The 16,684-nt window shown below is 41.7% G+C and overlaps 1 protein-coding gene and 1 pseudogene across 4 annotated transcripts in view; both read left to right on the plus strand.

Annotated features, from left to right (window-relative positions):
* LOC306670535 (uncharacterized protein) overlaps nt 1-16,684 on the plus strand; it is a 217,077-nt gene that overhangs the window by 196,689 nt on the left and 3,704 nt on the right. The window lies entirely within an intron of this gene.
* Nucleotides 6,702-9,521, plus strand: LOC306670533 (zinc finger CCHC domain-containing protein 14-like; annotated as a pseudogene). Its single transcript has 3 exons — nt 6,702-6,904; nt 7,573-7,734; nt 7,791-9,521. The product of its transcript is annotated as a zinc finger CCHC domain-containing protein 14-like (transcript).

Here is a 16,684-nt window from a genome sequence, read left to right on the forward strand (position 1 = left end):
ATATTTGGAGTTCTATAAGCCCCTTGTATTTGATTTTCCATTTTGTTCTTCAGATTTGGGAAATTTTCTGATATTACCTCATTGAATAGAGTGTTCATTCCTTTGGTTTGTTTCTCTGTGCCTTCCTCTATCCCAATAATTCTTAAATTTGGCCTTTTCATGATATCCTATAGTTCTTGGAGATTCTGTTCATGATTTCTTACCATCTACTCTGTTTGGTCAACTTTGTTATCAAGGTTAAATATTTTGTCTTCAATGTATGAGGCTCTGTTTTCCAGGTGTTCTATTCTTTTGGTTACACTTTCTATGGAGCTCTTAATTTGGTTTATTGTTTCCTTCATTTCAAATATTTCAGACTAGCTTTTTTCAGTATCTCTAACTCTTTATTGAAATGATCTTTTGCTTTCCGCATTTGCTCTTTTAACTGTTGAGTGGTGAGATCAAAGCCTGCATTTGCTCTTTCATCTCATCATTTGCTTTTCTGATCATTTTAATTATGTACATTCTGAACTCCCTTTCTGACCTTTCTTCTTCCATGCTGTCACTGGATTTAATTGCTGTACCATCTAGGATTGTTTGGAACATTTTCTTCCCTTTTTTTCTCATATTGCTCAGGTATGTAGCCTTCTAGTAGTGAAACTCTGAGATAGTGCAGATTTCCTCTATTGACGAATATTGTCTCTGTATATTTCCAATAACTCACCTCTTAGCCTTCAGTAGCCTGAAATCTTGGAAGAACTTGATAATGCGGTGCTCTACAAGGAAGCAGCCCCTCTAGGGGTGGTAATCCTCAGGTGGGGTATATTTCCTGTCAGTGGGCAGAGGTGCCTCCACATGTTGACTGGTTTTCAGCCAATGGGGGACTAGAATGCAGACTGGGGCACGTCTGATCTGGGCCTGTGTCTCTGGTTCTACTGCTCTGGTGGGAAGGCTTGCCCAGTGGGGAAGACTCACCTGGTGGGGAAGTTTCACTGGGTACCTCTCCTCTGAGAAGTTCCCTTTGGTCCAGACCTACTAAGTGGACTGGGCTGCCCTCCTCTGGGACATTTCCAGGGGTCCCGACCTATGCCTGGGCTGGGGAGACTGGCCCTGTGAGGGACTCCCTTCCTGAGTGGACCTCGTCTGCTACGTTCCCTGGGGACCGGAGCTACTGCCTGGGCCTAGGAGCCTCATTCTTTGTCGAAGCCTCTCACTGTGTAGCCCTCCTCTGCAATGCTTCCGGTTGACTGGGTTCACATCTCCAGTGGGGGAGTCTCACTGGGCCACTCTACTCCACAAAATTCCCTGCATTTTGGGACTACGGCCTTATCCGGGGAGTCTGAAAAATGGGAGAGACTTACCCAGTGGCTCTGAGTTGGTCACGAGTCTGTCAATACCTCCTCTTCTTGTCTCCTGAGTCTTGTCGAAGGTCTCCTGTAGGTGTCTCAGGAAGGGAGCTGTCCTTCCAATGATGATGACTATGCCCTTAGGAATAATTCAAAATTACTGAATATAATTTGTATTTATAGTATAAAGATGCTGGGGAGCCCCAGTGAGGGTGAGCTGAGTCAGCACAGAAGCAATTGCAGTGTCACTCAGCAGTGGGGGGGGGGCGGGCAGGCAAGCTCAACAATGACGCCTTACCTTGGTGTGGGGGTCAGGTGGACTGGTTCACCCTCTGGCTAGCTCTGCGATGTAGGGGGGGCTGGCTTGTCTGCCGGCCTGCTCTGCCCATCTCAGTGTGGGGATTGGATGGGGTCACTCAGTGTTGTTGGGCTAGCTGGCTGCCTGCGGGCTAGCTCTGCCACCGGCCAATATTTTCTATTGAAGATCAAAAGATCCTGAGCTTCCCTTCTCTGCAGCATGTACTGTGATGTGTTCTCTTCTCAGGGTTGTGTAGCTAGGCTGAGAGGGTTAATCTTGTGGCTGGAGCTCCTGCAGGTGGGATTTAGGCCTAGGTGGGCTCCAGTCAGTTTGCTGAAAGCCAATTGTTCTGGAATATTCAAACAGCATGCCTCCAGCTATTGCTGGGCCAGGCTGGAAGGCTGAAGCCCAGGGACCTTCTTGTTTTCCAAGCATGTGATGTAGGAGCAAATAATCAGTTCTTCACAATATTTCTTGCAGAACCTTATTCTTTTTCTCAGGTTCAGTCTCCAAACTCTTTTTTTTTTTGCCCCTGTCCTTTCAAATTCATAGTCTGGCTCTTCATCAGACAGTCCTGCCTGCAGCTGGATTGAGGGGGAGGGGAATGGCAGGTGGTTTTCTATGACCAGATTTCTCCTCTGTAAAACTCTCTCCATACTTGCTTTGTTCCATACTTCGTTCCAACTCTATCATGCAGCATGGGTTTGCCAGGCTGGTTTTCTGGGCCTCACTCAGGTCTGTGAGAAATTGACTTCCTCAGCAGCTGTGGGGACCTTGCTCAGGCTGCAAAATGTTTCCTTCCTTTGCCCTCTGCACACTGTTGGAGAGATGCAGTTTTTTGTTTCCTGCAGAAGATAATTGGGCAGTGGCTCAGGCAGCATCCTTGGTTTCTAAACTCTGCATACCCAGACATGCCACAGTCCTCCCCAATATGCAGGTTACTTTGAATCCCTTATCAATTTACTGTGTTCATGGAGTTACTATTCTGGCTTGTGCCAATGGTTGCTGCTGTAGCTTCCATAGCTCTGACACTGGGAATTCCTTCTCTAATATATTTCATCTTCTTAGTGTCCAATCTCTTTTGAATGTACAGTATTAAATTCCTGCAAGCCCCTCCTAATTTTCATATATTCATCCCCCTTGTAGAGAAACTGCCTTTCTACCTTTCTTGATTTTATGCCAGGGACCATCTAGGGAAGTGAACTCTCTATTCCAACAGCTTGTCTCACCTTTTTATTTCTTATTAAAAATGAAATAATTCAGACAGTGAGACAGTGAATTCAAAATTCTTTCTGGTTTTGATTGATTTTAATTGTCTTTAGTGTACTCTCACTCTTGAAGATGCAAAACAAATGAGTGTATACCATTTAAAAAATTGTTATGAATGTAAGAAGCTAAATGAAAGTACATGGTGAGTACAAAGATAATATCTGTAGAAGATGCACAAAAGAAAATGAGAGAAGAATCAAGGAATATCACAACAACAAAAAAAATCAATGAAAAATGAATAAAAAACATAACAAGCAAACCACAGAGGAAAAGAAAAAAAAATGCAACCAAATAGTGCACAATTAACAAAATGGCAATAGTAAATACTACCCTATCCAGTATTTCATTAAGGGAAATGGATTTAACATCCCAATGCAATTACATAGAGTGATTGACTGGAAAAAATAATGAAAAGAAGATTCCTCAACATTATATCTACCAGACGTTGAGTTTATATTGAAGGACACACAGAATGAAAGGATGAGAATATATTTCATGGAAATATTAAACATAAGCAAGCTGGGTAGTCACATGTGTATCAGATAGAAGAATTTAAATTCACAACTGTGAAGAGTCAACGAAAGACTTTATAATGTTAAATGCATCAGTCAATGGGACAAATGGAAAAAATTATCAATATATACCCACCCAATATCGGAGCATCAGAATACATATAGAAATCATTTTGAGAACTGAAGGGAAAAATAGTAAAACATTAGTAACTTTAATTACTAGAACTTTAATACCCCACTTTCAATAGGGAGAGAAGATCATTAAAGAAATAGAGGCTAGAATAACACTGTAGATTAAATGGACCTAGGAAACATAGAAGGCACTTTGCACCCAACTACAATAGAATACAAGTCTTCTCAAGGGCATATGGAACACTCTCCCAGACAGATATCTATCTATCTATATAAGAAGTCACTGAATAAGTATAAACTAATTCAAGAGGATTGAAATCACACCAAGTGTATATTGTCCAATTCTAATGGAATGTAATTAGAAAGTAATGGTAGAAGGAAAAGTGGAAATTTTTCCAATAGGTGAAAATGAAACCACACAGTTTTGAACAAGCAATGGATCAAAGAAGAAATCAACGGGGAAATTAGAAAATAACTTTAGGTGAACAAAATGAAAATACAACTTACCAAATCTTATTGCATGCAGCAAAAGGTGTATTACAATTGAAGCTTATAGTGATTTATACTTGTTTTTTAAAAGAAGAAAGATCTTAACTAATCAGCCTAACTTTAGACTTTGATGTAAGTTGGATCCTTCATGTTTCCCCAAGGTCCATAGGTTAAAGGCAGGGTTCCCAGTGTGATGCTACTGGGGGATGTGGGAACCTGTAATGGGTGTGTCTTAGTGGGGGGTGACTTTGAATGAGGAGGGTGGTGGGACTCCAACCCCTGCCTATTCTGTCTTTCCCTCCCAGCTATGAGGTGAGCAGTTTTGCTCCTGCATGCATTTTCCATCATGAGTTCCTTTCTCACCACAGGTTAAAGTAACATGGTCAATCATGGCAAGAAACTCCAAAACTGAGTTAAAATAACCTTCTTTTGTTATGAGTTATCTCAGATTCTTATTATAGAAACAGAAGTCTGACAAGCATACACCTTCAGGAAATCAAAAGACAAACAAAAAGAACAGAAAAAGAAACCCAAAAAACAGACAATAAAAACAAAATACCCCAAAGTTAACAGGAAGAAAATAAATAACATTATACAATGGAAATAAAATAGGTAACAGAAAAAATTAATGAATTTTTGTTTTGGTCCTTTAAAAAGATTATCACATTTGAAAACATTGAGCTAGATAACTAAATGCCTCAGTCTGTGCTTCTATAACAAAATATTTCAAAATAGATTATTTATACTCTATAATGAGTAGTAGATTGAGACAGAAATTAACATCTTACAGTTCTGGAGGAATCAAGATCAACGTGTCAACACTGGTGTCATATGACACCATATTATTAATATTATTATTATTTTTCTTAACATCACTCTTTTCCATATTCACTCGTATAGACTTACTACTTATGTGCACCATAATTAGTAAGAGGATAATGTCTGCATCATCATAAAGAAACACTAAAACTACCTTAAATGTTAAACAGTAAAGGAATGTATTTTTATATGCTGTAATATAGTTTTTAATTGAGGCACATATATACTAATATGGAAGGAACTCTGAAAACAATAGTTTACAAAACATCCTACTTAGGTATAAAAAATGAAGCAGTTCATAGCTATAATTCATTCCTATGTAAATAAGAAACACTCTGAAGATCGCAGATCTGATGCCAGTAATGAATAAGTAATTGAATGGCTTTAACAGTAGAAGGAAAGACTGTAAATACTCATCCTGAGTTTACACAAAATTAGCATCAAGTACTAAAGGTTTTCTGTTCCACAGTTATACATGGGATAGTTGGAGTAGATTAATGCTGGTGAGTACCTTGTCAATAAAACTGCACTTAAATATGTTTTTTTTTTTTTCTTCTAAGCTTTCTGCTAAATTGTATGCTTTCTGATTCCAGTTTCTCTTTATTTTCTTCTAAGGAAGTTTCAGTGTCTTGACCTCTGCCTGATTCACTGCATTTAGGTTTGTTGTCCACCTTTGGTGATTATTCCCTGCTGTTTGGATCTCTTTCAGTTTTACTATAACTTTTAGGAGAAAATGTATTATTCAGGATAAATGTCCTCCTAATAATTCCCACTCTGTTGTAGGAAGAAAAAGCAAAATGGGGCAGTGTGCAACCTCAGCAAAATATTTTAATCTCAGTCCTACTAACTTTATTATTAAATTATTTAAAAAAAAAAAAACATAGAAGGGCTTAATAGTCACAATGTAATTATGTCCTCTGAGGTGTGCTGTAGTATAAAACCATTCCTAGAAGCTATTGACTTTAGATGTTTTGCTTTTGTGTCTTAGCAGACTTTGGCTCTTGTGCTCAAAAATCCCCTGAACAGAATAAACGCACTTCTGTGCTGAACACCTTGCTGGATGGCTCCAGAAATCGTCACAGGGAAAAGTTATGGCCGTAAAGTGGATATCTGGTCTCTGGGTATCATGGCTTTTGAGATGGTCCAAGGAGAGCCTCCATACCTCCAGGAAGGTCCCTCAAGGGTAAGACCAATTTAAAGGCAGCTTTAATGTAAGAAAAATACTTTTCCTTAAGGCATAGTTAGAACTTCCTTCTGTTTTTCATTGGTCAAGAATTTAGAATCATTTGAGAAAACCTAATCTGCCTTTACTATGAATCCACAAACCACATTGCTTCTGAGGTTATAGAGCTGAACGTGTGGGCCAAAGAGTATAGAGTTTTATTAGTAAATGGTATGGTTTCTTGTTTGAAGTATAAGTAAGAATATTCTCACATTTGTAAATAGTGATGTACCATAGTATGATACCTTTTATTTTAAATAGTTTTTTAGTTGTCAATGGACATTTTATTTGATTTATTTATATGTATTTCTGAGTATCGAACCCAGGGCCTGAAACATGCAGGGCAAGCTTCTATTGCTGATCCACACCTCCATCCATAGATGATTTCCTACACACTTAATGTACATTTTCCTACATATTTAAGTACCCTGGATGTGGAAATCATGTTATCAACTTAGAACTTCCACCTCTGAACTTCAAGGTCCAGAAAAGAGAAAAGCAAGGTCACAACTGTGAGAAAGGTATATAACTGATAATGTTCAAGTCCATTCTCAAACAGAGTAGACTTTGAACAAGTAAATACTCTAGCAGGTGAGGTGAAGAACTTCACCCATTGTCCTATCTCTGCTTTGGCCATGGGAGCAAAGAAAAAACTCAAGATTCAACTGGAGCTGGAAAAGTAAAAGTCAGAGCGGCTATGCCTGAACTCCTTGGCCCCCACCTTGGTCACCAGCAGTGGAGAGGCCTGAGTGCCCCCCACCAGCCACGTGGGGCCCTATTCAGGCAGGGCGTGGGTGGCCATGCTACAGGATGCAGAGGGCCTGGCGCTGGGCCATCAGTGGGTGTGCAGGTGGCGAGGCATGCTCACACGAGATGTTCACCTGCCATTTACAATTTGATGGTCATGCCGGTCTTTCTCTGTTTTGACTTGCATGATGTATCCCAGGAAGGGAGGCAGGAGAGCAGGAGGGAAGCTGACTACAGACCTTGCCGGAAACCCTTTGGGCAAAAGAATTAGATGCAGAGCTGCCAAGCTGACAGCACCGGAAGTGACCCTGCTGAGCCTGAGCAGGCTGGACCATGCTGGCTCCACGCTGACCACAGGAGCCAGTGCTGGATGCCTGTTGTGGTGGTTCATTGTCTCACAGGGTGGGGCGGGTTTTCCTTAACAGAATAGAAGTAGCAAGAGAAGAGAGTCAGAGCACTCAGGTGCCAGGGCTGTTCTCAGGGCCTGGGCAAGGAGAGGGCGCCATGCTTCTCGTCGCCCCGCTCGGCAGACGTGTTTCCATGCTCTGCGAGGAGCTGGAGGCCCACCTGACTACTGCCCGCCTCCCCGTGAGGCCTTGGGCAGTTGGTGCAGGTGAGACTGTCTGACTGGCAGAGGTAGTCCCTGCCTCCTCGGGGTTTCCTGAAGGGCTCGCCTCCAGGTGATGCTCACTGGTCCCCTGTCAGCCCCCGTGTGGATGTGGGTGCCAGCCTGAAATCTGGCCTGTGCCTTCTCCGCAGAGCTGTGGGTGGAGGTGGAGCAGCCCTCGCACCAGATGGCTCGGGAGGGCAGCTCCTCTGAGTATTCCAGCTCCTCTTCCAGCCCCATGGGTGCGCAGGCGCGGGAAGCAAGCTCGGACAGTGCCAAGGAGACAGACATAAGGCGCCCATGCAACTCCAGCTGTGCTGCCCACCCTGCCCTGTGCCACATGGCACTGACCGCTCTTTTCTGTCCCCAGGTGTGGATGTGCACTTGGAGGGTTCTGATAAGGAGAAGCCCGAGATGCTGCTGAGCCACTTCCCCTCCAGCTCTGCCTGGCCCACGGATCAGGTCTTGCCTGTGCAGAAAGAGGCTGGCTGTGGCCCTGCAGGCCACCACCCTCTGCCCCCACAGCTGTTGCCTGCAGCCTCGCACCTGTCACCCATCCGAATGCTGAGTTCCTTGCACAAAACCAACAAAAGAGGTGCTGAGGGGAAGCTCCTCTAGTCCTCTGTGCACCAGCTCTTGTCTTTGGAAGAACTGGGCAAAGGGCCCGGCCCCAGGAGCGGCATTAAAGTGGAGAAGAGCTTCGGCGGTGATGTGCTGGACACCCTGCCCTCGTCCACGCCCACGCGCCCGTGCAGGTCCTCTCGGGACTCTCGGAGGGCAGCTCTGTGCTGCCCACTGTCTCCTTCGGGCCCAGGGCCAAAGTTGTGCATGCAGCCACTCTGGACAGGGTACTGAAGACAGCGCAGCAGTCAGCCCTGGCAGTATAGACCAGCACAGTCGCCTCTGGGATGCCCAGCACTGTCCTGCATTTGGCCCGGCCACCCAAGCTGCTGCTGTCCTCCTCCGTTGCTGCTGACACTGCTGTCCCTGGGCAGACCTCCAGCCCCAGCAACGTGAAGATCAGTGTGCCCCCTGCAATAATCAACCCCCGGACTGCTCTGTACACAGCCAACACGAAAGTTGCCTTCTCCACAGAGAGCAGAGTGCCCGTGGGCCCCCTGCAGGGCAGCTTCTGTGCCAACAGCAACACTGCCTCCTCCAGGAGCCACCCCTCCACGCCCTTCACCAACATGGCCTTGCTCCCCAGCTGCCCTGCCCCCAGCTCCAGCCCTGCACTCTCCTCTGTCCCCTAAAGCAGTTTCTACAGTGGCAGTGGCTCTGTGAGAAATACTCCCACCTCCAGTGAGAGCCACCACCACCACCATCAGCAGCCCCCAGCGCCCCCAGCCCCTGTGCCGCCCGGCCTGGCTTCATCTTGTGCATGTCCTGTGGGTGGAGCAGCAGCTGCAGCTCTGGAGGCCTCACAGTCAGCTACACCAACTACTGCCAGTACCTGTTCTCTGGGCCCTCCATGTTCACCTTCCGGTTCCTGCCCTTCAGCCCCATGTGCAGCAGTGGCTATGGCTCCACCTTCCCCATCATGCAAGCGCCCTACAGCAGCAGCGTGACACCAGACCATGTCCTGGGCGGGCAGTTCACGTTTGCTGTGCCATCAATGCAGAACTTCATGGCTGGGACAGCGGGGGTCTACCATACCCAGGGACTGATGGGAAGCAGCAATTGTTCCAATCACAGAAAGAGTGGGAATCTGTCGTGTTATAACTGTGGGGCCACAGGGCACCATGCTCAGGACTGCAAGCATCCGTCCATGGACTTCAACAGGCAAGGTACTTTTAAGTTGAAATATGCCCTTCCAGCAGAAAGTCTGGATTCCACAGACTGATATTTTTCTCTGGCAACAGAACATTATTAAGCCATGAAGACGTAAGAAAAGTTAAATACAAAACGGAGACGTCAAGTTGCTGTTGAGCTTCATATTTTTGATCCAAAGGGGCTTTACTTTACTAGATGGGATAGAAATCTAGCGTAGAAGTGCATCAGACCCCACTTTATTGCCAAAACCCTGAACTGGAGCTTGATCTCAGGACTTGCCTAGGGGCACTTCTGTGTTGGAGATTTATCCACCCCCACCCTCGCTGCAGTGCAGAGACCGCCTGTCTCCCAAAGAACATTGTGTCACTGATCCCTCCAGGCTCACACAGTTCCAGGGCAGCTACGCACAATCTGATCAGACTGCACTTCCAAGTCCTCCAGTGGCGTCCTCCAGATGGACTCAACACCCAGGGTTAGGGAAAATGTCAACTTTGTTTTGTTCTGCTTTTTCCTAAAGTGATAGGCCCTAATCTCCAGGATTTCTAAGGGTTGCACTACAGAAGAATGTAATTGACATAGACCTCTGCAGACTCTGAGACCTATCAGTGCAGATTCCTGCCACGTGGGGAGTGGGCACCAGCTGGCGCTTGCCCAAGCACAAAGGAGGTCTCAGTATGTCCTTTCCTGCAGACAGATTTAAACGATGCTAAGTGGAAACAGTTCATTTTCAACTTCATTTCTAAGGGCCCAAGTCCCAGGAAAACATTGTGGAGGCTTGAGACTGGCCCTCCCCACTGCTCCATTGAGCTGCTGCGATCTGTTCCCCACACAAACACCTCCTGCAGCAGAAGAGCAGCTTGGTTGCTACCAACTCCACTCGATCGTCCTTAGTGAAGCTTGCAGGCTGTCCAATCTCACAGGGCTCCCAAGGACCCGGCCCCAGGGCTTCCTGGTGATGTGCACACTTGACATGGGCCTTCCAACAGTAATAGAGTCCTGTGGTTCATGAGGAAAAGCTCTGACATGCTCTCCTGTCACCTTTTTTTTTTTTTTTAATTAGGCTGTGTATTGATAGCTAATTCCCTTAACAGTTGCCTGGAAAACTTCAGTAGAAGGCAGAGAGATAGAGAGCACACAGACCAGACACAGCCTGGGACTGGGAGAAGTCCTGTGTTTAAGTAGGAATTAGTGCCCTTGCTATGAACGTCTACATCTCAGTCCACTAGAATGGAAGCATCTAGGGGCTACAAGGATAAAGGGAATGTTCTGCTCATGGGACATTATTTAGCCTTCAATATTAACACAGATCGGCAAAATCTTGCCAGGGATTTTCCAATTGAATATTGAGAAGAAAAGTCACAATATTCAGACCTTTCCGTATTAAAATGGGACAATCAGCCTCATGCAAAATTGGGTGTAAAACAAAAGAAATGTCCTAGAATTTAAGGCATTGAGATATGAGGCTTCAATTTTTAGATGAGTTTTCTAACTTCAAGCGAACTAAACCAGAATGTTGTTACATTTTTTTCTTTATTGTAAACAAATGGGATACATGTTGTTTCTCTGTTTGTACATGGCGTACAGGCATACCATTTGTGTAATCATAAATTTACGTAGGGTAATGTTGTTTGATTCATTCTGTTATTTTTTCCCTTCCCCGCACCCCTCCCACCCCTCTTTACCCTCTATATAGACCTTCCTTCCTCCATTCTTGCCCCCCTCCCTAACCCTAACTCTAACCCTAACACTAACCCCTCTCCCCCCCCATTATGTATCCTCATCCACTTATTAGCAATATCATTCGTCCTTTGGTTTTTTGAGATTGGCTTATATCACTTAGCATGATATTCTCCAATTTCATCCATTTGCCTGCAAATGCCATAATTTTATCATTCTTTATGGCTGAGTAATATTCCAGTGTATATATGTACCACAGTTTCTTTATCCATTCATCAATGGAAGGACATCTAGGTTCGTTCCACAATCTGGCTATTGTGAATTGAGCAGCTATGAAAATTGATGTGGCTGTATCTCTGTAGTATGCTGATTTAAGTCCTTTGGGTATAGGCCAAGGAGTGGGATAGCTGGGTTCAAATGGTGGTTCCATTTCCAGTTTTCTAAGGAATCTCCACACTGCTTTCCAGAGTGGTTGCACTAATTTGCAGCACCACCAGCAATGTATGAGTGTACCTTTCTCTCCACATCCTCGCCAACACCTGTTGTTGCTTGTATTCTTGATAATCGCCATTCTAATTGGGGTGAGATGGAATCTTAGGGTGGATTTGATTTGCATTTCTCTTCTTACTAGAGATGTTGAACATTTTTCCATATGATTGTTGATTGCTTATAGATCTTCTTCTCTGAAGTGTCTATTCATTTCCTTAGCCCATTTGTCACTGGATTATTTGCCTTCTTGGTGTAGAGTTTTCTGAGTCCTTTACAGATTCTGGAGATTAGTGCTCTATCTGAAGTATGATTGGCAAAGATTTTCCCCCACTCTGTAGGCTCTTTCTTCACATTGCTGATAGTTTCCTTTGCTGAGAGACAGTTTTTAGTTTGAATCTATCCCAGTTATTGATTCTTGCTTTTATTTCTTGTGCTATGGGTGTCCTGTTGAGGAAGTCTGGTTCTAAGCCGACATGTTGAAGATCTGGACCTACTTTTTCTTCTATAGATTGCAGGGTCTCTGGTCTGGATTCCAAAGGTCCTTAATCCATTTTGAGTTTAGTTTCGTGCATGGTGAGAGAATATGGGTTTAGTTTCATTCTGTTACATATGGATTTCCATTTCTCCCAGCACCATTTGTTGAAGAGGCAATCTTTTCTCCATTGCATACTTTTGGCACCTTTGTCTAGTATGAGAAAATTGTATTTATTTGGGTTTGTGTCCATGTCCTCTATTCTGTACCATTGATCTACGTTTCTATTTTGGTACCAATACCATGCTGTTTTTGTTACTATTGCTTTGTACTAGAGTTGAAAGGCTTTTAGTAGAGTTTTGTAGTATTATTTCAGTAGAGTTTTATTTCTATGCAATGCAGAATTGACAGACCTCTGTATTCTTCTCTATTCGTGGTACACAGTATTACATAGAGTTCTGGAAGTGACGGTGATGCCTCTTATGACAGCTGTTAGGATTGGCTTCACGGATCTCTTAATCCAACACTACAAAGCACAAATATCAAGAGCTGAAACAACTTTGCCTTGAAGAGCACCAGACTCGAGTTTGTCCTGTTGTGTTCAAAAAGACTAGAGTGTTCATCAATGTTTACAATTTTAATATTTCTGAAGGCCGTTACAGAGGCCTGGATATGTGCTGAAAGAAAAACTTTTAAAATTTTTTGGATTTTTAAACAAAGCAATATTTTAAATTAATCCTATTTCAACATAGTGAAATTGTTGACAAGGGTCTCATAGCAAAAGAAGAAATTCTATTTAAATCTTGTTTTAGTGTCGGGATAGTAAGTCTTGAAGTCAAGTGCTATCAGTCCTCCAGCTTTGTTCTTCTCAATATTGCATTGTTGTATTTTGTGTTTTCATAAAGACTTTAGAATCACTTTGTCAATATCCACAATATGACTTACTTAATAAGAACATATTTGGGATTGCATTAAATCTATAGACTAAATTGGGAAAAATGAAGATCTTGAAAAGAACGAGTCTTCCTCTCCATGAAGATGGAACACCTCCCTAGTTATTTAGTACTTCTTTGATTTTGTTGAGCAGATTTTGTTATTCTATTGTAGATCTTATATAGACTTTGTTAGGTTTATACCTAAGTGTTCATTTCAAGGGTGTTAATATAAAGGGAATTGTGTTTTTAATTTTTATTTAAAGTTCAGAGTGAGAAAGAATGTGAGCACATGTGCTGTGGAATGAGGGATATAATGGATGACTGGGTCTTAAAAACTAGCTTCCTCTCTTCTCTTCCATTGCCCTAGACCAGTTTGTTTTGAAATCTTGGCATGTTTGAGAAGAACAACAGGATCAAAGTATGGGAAAGGCTTTAGATTTTGGTATAATATATAAGATGAAAAAATGGCCATGATTTTGGTGACTGTTGTTTTGAACTATTCATTGTAAGAGTTCAACTTTCCATCTATATGTCCATAAAACTAAGGTTGCATTATTGATTTGTGTGTCATCTTTATTACACTAATGTAAAATTTATTTGTGACTATTCTCTCATCCCCAGTTCTTATGCAGTATACTGCGAGATCAGTGAATTTGTGGACTTAAGGAGTAGATCGACTCCATCAAATGCTCTTGAGGTATTGAGAACAGAAATTGACCATTTGATTTGCCAGTAGGAAAGCCACATCTGACTCTTGTCAAAGCAGTTTTGAAAGTGTGGGCAGTGGAGTCAGGAAGTGAAACTGAAGAAGTGTTGAATGGTAACCTTTGTGCAAGGAGAAGATACATAAAAGCCACTTAGCTGTGAAGACCACAATATAATACAAGCCTATAGTAGGTGGACCATGAGGGATTCCAGGATGTGATTTTATTTAGTTTATTTTGGGTACTATAGATTAACCGAGGGGCACTTAAACACTGAGCTATATCACCAGACCTTTTGTTATTTTATTAGTGTCTGTATAAGTTGCTTACCAACTCACCAAATTGCTGAGGTTGGTTTTGAACTTGTGATCTTCCTGCCTCACCCACAAGATGTTAGGATTTTAGGCATATGCCACCACGCCCTACTACTTGTTGTTATTTTAATGGAAAGCAAAAGAACACAATTCTTTTATTGATCCTGTAGAGAGAGGAAATTTCGTTATGTGGATATTCAGATTCCATCTTTTGTAATTCTGAACTCATCATAATCCCACATCATTCCCATCCCTGGAAAACATCCTATCTGTACTCTTATGTCTACCTATCTTGATACCATCCTCAAATCATTTGTAGAACATTCACCCTGGTTTCCTAAACCAAATGTCACTAGATATAGTGCATTATTTTGCCTCAGGGGTTAGTGTAGCTTCTATTTTTATTTATCACGATATCTAAATTAATGTCATTATGATCTGATAGATTGGAGGGTAATATCTCCACTCCTTTGGTTTTACTAAGAGTTGCTTTGTGGCATAGATATGGTCTCTGTTAGGGAAGGATCATATGCTGCCAAGAAGCAAGTGTATTTGCTCATTGATGGATGAATATTCTAGTATTTGTCTGTTAACTCTCATTATTGATTGTAATTATTTAGTTCTATACTTTGTGAATTTAACTTTTGTTGGAGATCAATGCAGTTGTGAGAGAGGTATGTTAAATCCACCTGGGAATTACTGTTTGTGCAGCTATTTGACCTTTGAAACGGAGAAGTTTTGTTTGATGTACATAGAGGATGCCTTATGCAGTACCGGAATGTGTTTTTTTGTCCCTTTGATTGACTTTGGTTTAAAGGTCCACTCTATCTGACATGAGGATAGAACTCTGCTCCTTTACACAATCAGTTGAGTGATACAGTTTTTCCCATGTCTTACCTTCAGTCTGTGGATGTATTTGGTTAGGAACTGAGTGGCTTGGAGACATCATATTGCTGGGTCTTGTTTGTCTTCCAATCTGTCATTCAATGTCTTTGCATTGATGAGTTTATGTCATTTACATTCAAAGTGATTATTGAGATATAAGTTGAATTTCTTGCCATTTTGTTTTATTTCTAGTTTTTAATTTGACTTAATTTCTCTTTCCTTGATAATTCCTATGTTATAATTCTTTGCTTTGTTGGTTTTCAGTTTTTGTTTTTCCATTTCATCTTCATGGTATAATTTGTTGGGAATGTTCTATAGTGCAGGATTTCCAGTTCTGAATTCTAACAATTTTTTTTAATCACGGAAGATTTTTATTTCTTGTTCAAATCTGAAGGATAATATTACTGGATACAAATATCTTGGTTGTCATCCATTTCTTTTTCTTCTTCTTCTTCTTCTTTTTTTTTTTTTTTTTTCATATCAGGACATCCTACCTTTGTGTGTCTGGGTAGAGAAATGATCTGAGGTTTGATTTGGTTTCCCCTTACATGTAATATTTTTTTTTATCTCTTATAATCTTTAAGATTCTATCCTTATATTCTATGTCAGGCATTCTCCCTATTATGTGCTTTGAGTGGGTCTCCTGTAGTTTTGTACAGTTGGTGTCCTGCAAGCTTCATGTATTTGATTTTCCATTTTTTTCTTTAGATTTCAGAAGTTTTCTGATATAATTTCATTGAAACATTTGTGAATTCATTTGGTTTTAATCTCTATGCCCTCGTCTATCCTGCTAAATCTTAAGTTTGGTATGTTCACATTATCCAATATTTCTTGGAAATTCTGTTCATGGTTTCTCAACATTTTCTCTCCATGGTCAACTTGATTTTCAAGATGATAAATGTCTTCATTGCCTAAAAATCTCTCTTCCAAGTCATCTACTCTGTTGAACATGCTTTCCAGTGAATTTTCTATTTGGTTTATTTTTGCATCATTCAAGTGTTACTGCTTGATTGTTTTAGAATATTTATCTCTTTATTGAAGTAATGTGTCATTTCCTTTATTTTCTGTGTAATGTCACACCCTATTTTGTGCTTTCCCTGGCAGATGAGTTTTACTACGTACATTCTTAACTCCTTCTCTGATATAGCTTCCACTGTGGAATTAATGGATTCTGTTATTGGATCATCTTGGTTTGTTTGGGGCAATTTGTTCCTTATTTTACCATGTTGTTGGGTGTCTAACCATCCAACAGTATGGATCTGAAGTAGTAGAGTTTCTACCTCGAGACACATGTTCCTTCCTTAAAGGGAGACAAATAATAACCTCATACAATGCACACAATATCCAACCTCAACTAATCATCTCCTGAGGAGATGTTTACAGTTTGTCACAATAAACAGAAAAGGTATGTACAGTTATTGCCTACAATAAAATGTCAGTATGCTAGATGGTTTATATTTTTGAGCAGTTGACAAGGGGAGAACAGAAGTAGTATAAGATGTGATGATTAAGAGTAAGGAGAAAAAGACGTGAAAATTAAAGAAGAGTGGAAGAGGGAGCAAGAGTTTAGGTGTAAGCAGGAGAAAATCAAGAAAATTGAGGGAAACAAATTGACAGAAAAAATATATAAAATGAAAATGGAAATACTCTAATCAGACATCCTAGTCATCAGTAAAGTGATCTACGAAAAATAATTATTTTCAATAATGGTGGAAATGTGAGGGGGGAGGAAAAATATGAAAATAAATCTCTGTGAAAAGTTGGGGAATTTTTTCTCTTGGACATGAAAAGATCCTCATCTTCCCTTCTCTGGAGCATGGAGTGTGTGATGTTTGCTCCAGTCAGGGTGGGTTTGCTAGGGTGAGAGGACTCATCCTGCAAGTGGAACTCCTGGAAGTGGCCTTTAGTTTTAGGTAGGCTTCAGTCAGTTTGCTGAATGCCAATTGTCCAGAGTTAAAATCTTCATACCTCTAGGGCCCAGCAATTGCTGTTCCTAGCTGGAAGTGTGAATCCCA

The sequence above is a fragment of the Sciurus vulgaris genome, assembly GCF_902686455.1.
Source record: "Sciurus vulgaris genome assembly, chromosome: 10".
Classification (NCBI taxonomy): Eukaryota; Metazoa; Chordata; class Mammalia; order Rodentia; family Sciuridae; genus Sciurus; species Sciurus vulgaris.